Source organism: Hakea prostrata, chromosome 1, assembly GCF_041222555.1.
Source record: "Hakea prostrata isolate BN-2017 chromosome 1, UWA_Hpros_2, whole genome shotgun sequence".
In the NCBI taxonomy this organism is placed as follows: domain Eukaryota; kingdom Viridiplantae; phylum Streptophyta; class Magnoliopsida; order Proteales; family Proteaceae; genus Hakea; species Hakea prostrata.
The window spans coordinates 62,376,771-62,382,995 of record NC_142600.1 but is presented as its reverse complement, the minus strand read 5'-3'; the positions used below and the strand labels follow the sequence as shown (position 1 = coordinate 62,382,995).

Here is a 6,225-nt window from a genome sequence, read left to right as displayed (position 1 = left end):
CCACAATGGTTTTTAGAAATTGATCATTAACTGGAAATTAACGATTAATTGGAAGACGAAGCATTTCCTAGGGAGTTAAAAAAATGAAGAAGACAATTGGGTTTAAAGTAACTTATAATAAATATTAATGTTAGAATACCAACAGATGAATTTTCTTTTAGCAGATAGAAATGGATTTATTATGATTTAATTTAATTATATGAAAAAAGCGAGTAAACATTTTCTTTCTTTTCCCTAAATAGGAGAGAACCGAGATTCATTTCTTGGGATTTGGGAATGCCAAAAGTTGAATAGTAATTATTATACTATTATGTTTTTTTTTTATATTTATTATTATTTTTGATATATTAAATTATTATAATGATAGATGGTAAATTACAATTTTAGACATTATTTATTAGTGATATAAAAGTCTAATTGGTTAAATAGATAAGGGTATTTAAGGAAACAAAAATGTAGCCATCTCTTTTGAGTTCATATTTTTATAATAGTAGTATGATGATATGATATGATATGATAGTATAATATATATTATTTATTTATGAAATATCACATTAGAGGTAAAAGAAAGATGTCAATATTCATGATGAGAAGTTGGGGTATAGACTTATTAGATATTAATTCTCTATATACTAGCTTTATTATTTATAATATATTATCTCGCCTTAGTTCAACAAAAAAATAAATCAATGATTTTTTGGAATTAAAAATGCCTTAGTTCGAAAAATAAAAATTATCTTAAAAATAATATAAAAAGTGAACTCATAGTCTAATATGATCAAAATGACTGAAGGTCAAAGTCGAGACTTATAGTTATATCAATGTTAATGTGAAGATTAGGGTAAAAATCTAATACATGATCAAGGTCAAATTAACATTAAGACTAGAGCCAAAATTAGGGCCAAGATCAGAGCCAAAATCAAGGCCAGAATCAGGGTCAGTATCAGGGCCAAGATCAGGGTCAAGATCAGGGCCAGAATCATGGCCAAAATCAAGGTCAAGATTAGGGCCAAAATCAAGGACGGGCTGGGCAAGCCAGAGAGTAATCCCAGCCCCCGCAGTTTAGGGCCAGAATATTTTGGCCCTAGCCCGCCCTTAGGGCCAAAATCATTAGCCCAAACCCTAATTGGGCTTAGGGCGAGCTTAGAGCGGCGGGTCAGGGCCAAACTTGCTCTCCTAATTAATTTATTACATATACCACACTCTTCATTAAGATGTGTCTTTTTTTTTTTTTTTTGGTAAAGAACACTGCATTCATGAACTAAGAAAATACAAAGACACAAAATAAAGGAAAAATACAACAGATAGATGCATGAGAATACAAGGTTTGGTCCGAACCAAGGAGCGGAAATGACTATTTTGTACATGCAATAGATAGGAGCATCTATAGGCTAAGGGATGAGTCAAGCCCAATAAACCCTTAGAACAAAAGCTGTAACAAATACAAGCAACGGTAAACATCAACACCCATATAGGGGGAGACACCACAAATGCGGAGATTTACATGCCACAAGGGCAGACATAATACACGCCACAAGGGCGGACACAAAACACACCACAAGGGCGGACACAAAACACACCACAAGGGCGGACACAAAACATGCCATAAGGGCGGACTTGCGGTTGTCGCGTTGGTAGCATCAATATTGCGAAGAAGGCCCTGACTTGCCATCCATCTCTGCCGTAGAGGCGTACGTGTAAAGCTTGTCGCAGAAGAACTTGTACTTCCATATTTGGAGTTGTTCTGCGGTATGCACCAAAGTTCGTTGCAACCAGAGATTTTTTTTTTTGAACCGAAGAAGGGAGAATAGAGAAGTGGGAGATGGAAGAGATGGAGAAATAGAGAGGCGAAGAGAGGTGGTGAACCGCAGAAGTGGTGAACCGAAAAAGCTCGCCGCAGTTTTTTTTTTTTTTTGCTAAACCGGAACTTCACGGAGAGGCGGAGAGAGGGAGGCAAGCGATCATAACAGGTGTGGAGGTGGAGGTGGAGGAGTAGAAAACGAATAGAGAGACGGCGAGAGGGAGAGAGAAGGCAAGGGAGCAGAACAGGGGGTGGAGGTGGAGAAAGTGAACCGAGAAGCAGAGAGAGGGAGAGAGGAAGAGAGGAGGCGGAGAGAGGGAGAGAGGCGGCAAGGGAGCAGAACCGGGGGTGGAGGTGAGTCTCTCCACCTCAGAGGGAGGCGACATTCAGTGTCTTCAGAGCGCGGCAATGCGTCAATCATTATCAATTGAGCAACCCGCAACCTTTCTTGCTCCCCTTTTTTTACTATAAAAATAGGTGGGCCATAGCAACCAGTGGTGCAACCCCATGACTCCCATCTTTATTTTTTAATTTTTAATTATACTAGTATGGGTCCCATATCGTTTTTGTGTTAAAAAATTCATTAAGGGAGCACATAATGGGGAGGTGATCCTAGGGGTGCAAATGGATAATCGAAATCAGCTTCCGAACATGCATCCACATCTGTTTAGTGTATTCGAATCCGCCTGATTACTAATATCATGCGAATATGGTATACCCCTTTCTTACCGATTATTATCCATCCGATAAAATTATCTGAAATTATCTGATTAAGTTACTTATTTAGATTTATTTTTCTTATTTTTATAATTATCTAGATTTTCTACTAAAATAGCTACCAAAGTTGCTAAATTCAATTTTTTGTATCCACACCCATTTAGAATAATCTACTTAAAAAATAATTATCCGATTATCATTCGAATTCGTCTGAATCTGTCCGAAAACTAATAAGATATTATCCGAATCCGGTCCGTTTACCCCTAATTGATCCCAACTCCCCAAGTCCACTAAACAGTCGTTTTGCAAGCAATTCTTTTTGCCATTAGCAGATTTTAATCCAACGGTTAATAGCGAAAATGAGAGGGTAAGGATGCAAATGTAATTTTTTTAAGCAATAAAAGGGTTGGTTGGTTGTAAGGTCCATACTCCTTAGTGGAGAGATCATGAGTTCGACCTTTGCGGATATCAAAATCCCCTAAAAAACAGAAGGTTAAGAAAAAGAAGGTTGATTGGTAATGAGTAACGCCTCTAGTAAAGAAGTCGAAGGTTCATTTCTGCCGATCAAACCATTTAACTTGTGGAGTCACAAGCCCAATCACCGCTGGCGGCATCTACTTCACCATGAAAATGCTGGAAATCCGGTGGATTTCCTATCCCGGTGGTGGTGCAGCTGCTTCATCAAGGTATGGCTTCGTTTAGTTCCAATGCTTTTTAATCTCAGACGAATCATTTCATCCAAAACAAGGTTTTCAGTTTTCCATTTTTTCTATTCCCAATTTTACTTCTTAATTTACTATTTAGGATTTCTAATTAAACTTCCTTGCACGGCTGCACCAGCTCTCTTTCGTTCTCTGCTACTCTATTAAGTCTAGTTAATCTGCAATTCCTATTATCATTGGTTGAGGGATCAAATAAACCAAATTACAAGGCATGAAATCGACATTTGCAGGAAAAAGCATTACTTACGTCTCTCTCGTTTTATGTATTATGTTCACCTTAGTTGATGCTAATACTTCTTCCAACTGAAGGAGAAAACTGAAACCCTAGTTTTGGATCAAGTGATTCGTCTGAGCCATGAGGTTACTCGGCCAGTTGAAGAGAATGATTATGTAAATTATAAAAAAGAAAAAAAAACAGAGAAATTCAGCAACTCAGGGTATGAGAACAGCAGCAAGAGTAGATGCAGATTGTGATCATCAGAGTATATGGATAAGCAAATTAAAACAGAGAAATGCAGTTAAGCAATTATGGGTTTCTTGACACCAAAACTAGAACAAGAAGGCCGTTTGGATGCAATGCTTCGTTCTTCTCCCCTTTTTCTTTTTTGGGCCTAATTAAGTCTTACTATTAATTAGTTGACTAGAATAATCTAATCTCCAATATAATCCTTTTAATCAGAGATTTGAGTTCAATCAAATCAGCACCAAATTCATCAAATTGCAACAAAAGAGATTAGAAATTAATTAGCTCAATCAAGGACAGAGAAAACATTAGCTCTTTGGCCTTTACTCAAAGAAGAAAAGAAGGAATAAGGAAAAGAATTCACTAGCTAGAGAGAAGCCTAGATAAACCATCTTCTCTATTGTTTTCACTAAACAAAAATGTTCACTCCAAATAATCTAATTCCTTTGTTAATAATCTGCTCTCCTCTGATCATGCTCTGCTCCTGCTCCATTAAACCTTGAGGATTAATCCCTTCCAAACCCTGCTGCTGCAATTCCAGATGATTCCTTCTTCCTTCTCCACATCCATCATCTCCTGTCTCTTCCCCATTCTTGGACTTTGTTTCAATCATATAGTATGCTTGCAGCTTTCCAGGATGAATGTTTCTATAATCACAGGAATAAAAGGTGACTATATCATTAGCTTTCAAATTTTTTTTCTTCACAAACCGATTCCAACCTTTGGTGAATACAAAACTCTGGCTACTTTTCCAGTAACAGTAACGAAAGCTCCATGGTTTATTCTGGGTATCAAAGAAAGTTACATAAAGATGATTATCTGGGCTCTCTTCTTCTGTTCCAGCTTCATCATGAATTTTAGGAAAGTATGCCATTGCTTGTTTTTTCGGAATCACAAGCCTATTGAGCTTTCCTACATCACTTGGTGTTAATTCCTTTTGAAATAGTTCATGATACAAGATACCCTGTTCCTTTCTCTGGGGATTTTGGTTGGTTCCTGAGATGTGATAGTTGTTTCCAATGTTCAAACATTGGGTCATAATGAAATCAACAAACTTTGAGTGGTAAGAACCATCTTTGATCAAACCCAGAATTGCTTCAGTAGAAAAGAGATCTTGAAACTGAGGTTCATGGATTGTAATTGCGCTCCATGGGAAATTACGATGCGAATCCCCTTTTCGCAGTTTGATAGCTGCACTATCATAAGCCATTGCTGCTTCGCTTTCAGTTTTGAATGTTCCCAGCCAGATTCTTTGGTGATTAGCATAAATTTGAGCACCCCAGTTGCCATTTTGCTGCTTCACTACTCCTTTGAATCTTGGGTATGTAGACGAATTTTTGTTTTTTTTATCCTTGATTTGTGTTAAACATGGTGGAGTTGTTGAACTACTGTTTGAATCAGAGCGTTCTGCAACATTACCCACATCGATTATTCCCAGCCCATTTGAAATAGTACTTCTCATCTCCTCTTCCATGTTAATTCACAGTTCTGCATATACAGAATAAAGCTAGTTCAGAGAACTTTCTCATATGGGTTATATGCATAGATCATCAATCATCAACAAGTTTAACTAAAATCAAGCCAAAATAACGATTAAACTAACAAATCTCAGGAGGAATGAATAGAAACAGAAGAACATAAAGAAGCAATTTAAAGAACTAACTTGCAGTGATTAATGAAGTTGAAGAAGAGAAGAATTAATGGTCACGTACCAAGAGAGCCAGAAACAACCCACAGGGGAATGGAAGAGCAGAGAAACGAGACAGATTTGAATCTGCAGAAGCAATTAAGTAAGACAGAGTTATATGGTGTTGTAAATTAGATAGAATCTTGCACCCATGAAGATCGTTTTGAGCAAAGAAAATATATTTCTGTTCCATTAATGGAAACTGAAGATACGATGTGAAAATGTGCAGTGATTTTGAAATCCTTCGTTGGCTCCTAAAATAGATGTCTACTTGTTTTTCACGTGCTATTATTCGTAAAAGTAAAATCTCAGTTCACTTTGCAATCAAATCTTTGATTTAAAAGACAAAATCAGTATTATATCAGAAAAGTTGTGGTTATATTTTAGATTTATCACACAGTTTAACAAACATGATCACGAAATTTTATTTTGTTTTCAAAAATAATTTGCCTTCCCTTCTCTGTAACCTAATTTTAAGCAAAAGGAACCTCAAGATTCAAATAATCCTTCAGAAAAAAAAATAGATTCAAACAATCCAGAAATAATCAATCCGGATATCAACTAACAATAATAAAATGACTTATGAGGGAATTGAAGGGGACAAGTAAGGCCTGTAAGGGTGTAAAATGGTATTTTATCGGTAATTCGATATGTTACAGAAAGTTGATACCTAAAATTGATATTTCATTTTCATTTTTTTACCCACATTTGCATATCAATACTGTAGTGTTACAGTACAATTCAATACAAAATATCGTATGAATGTAGTATTAAATAGTGATGCGGAAAGATCATACCCGGCTAGGGCTGAACCCGACCATGGGTAACCGGGTCT

At 36.6% G+C, this 6,225-nt stretch overlaps 1 pseudogene; it reads right to left on the bottom strand.

Annotated features, from left to right (window-relative positions):
- Window positions 1–4,112: 4,112 nt before the first annotated feature.
- On the bottom strand, window positions 4,113–5,177 carry LOC149029324 (AP2/ERF and B3 domain-containing transcription factor At1g50680 pseudogene; annotated as a pseudogene).
- Window positions 5,178–6,225: the final 1,048 nt, after the last annotated feature.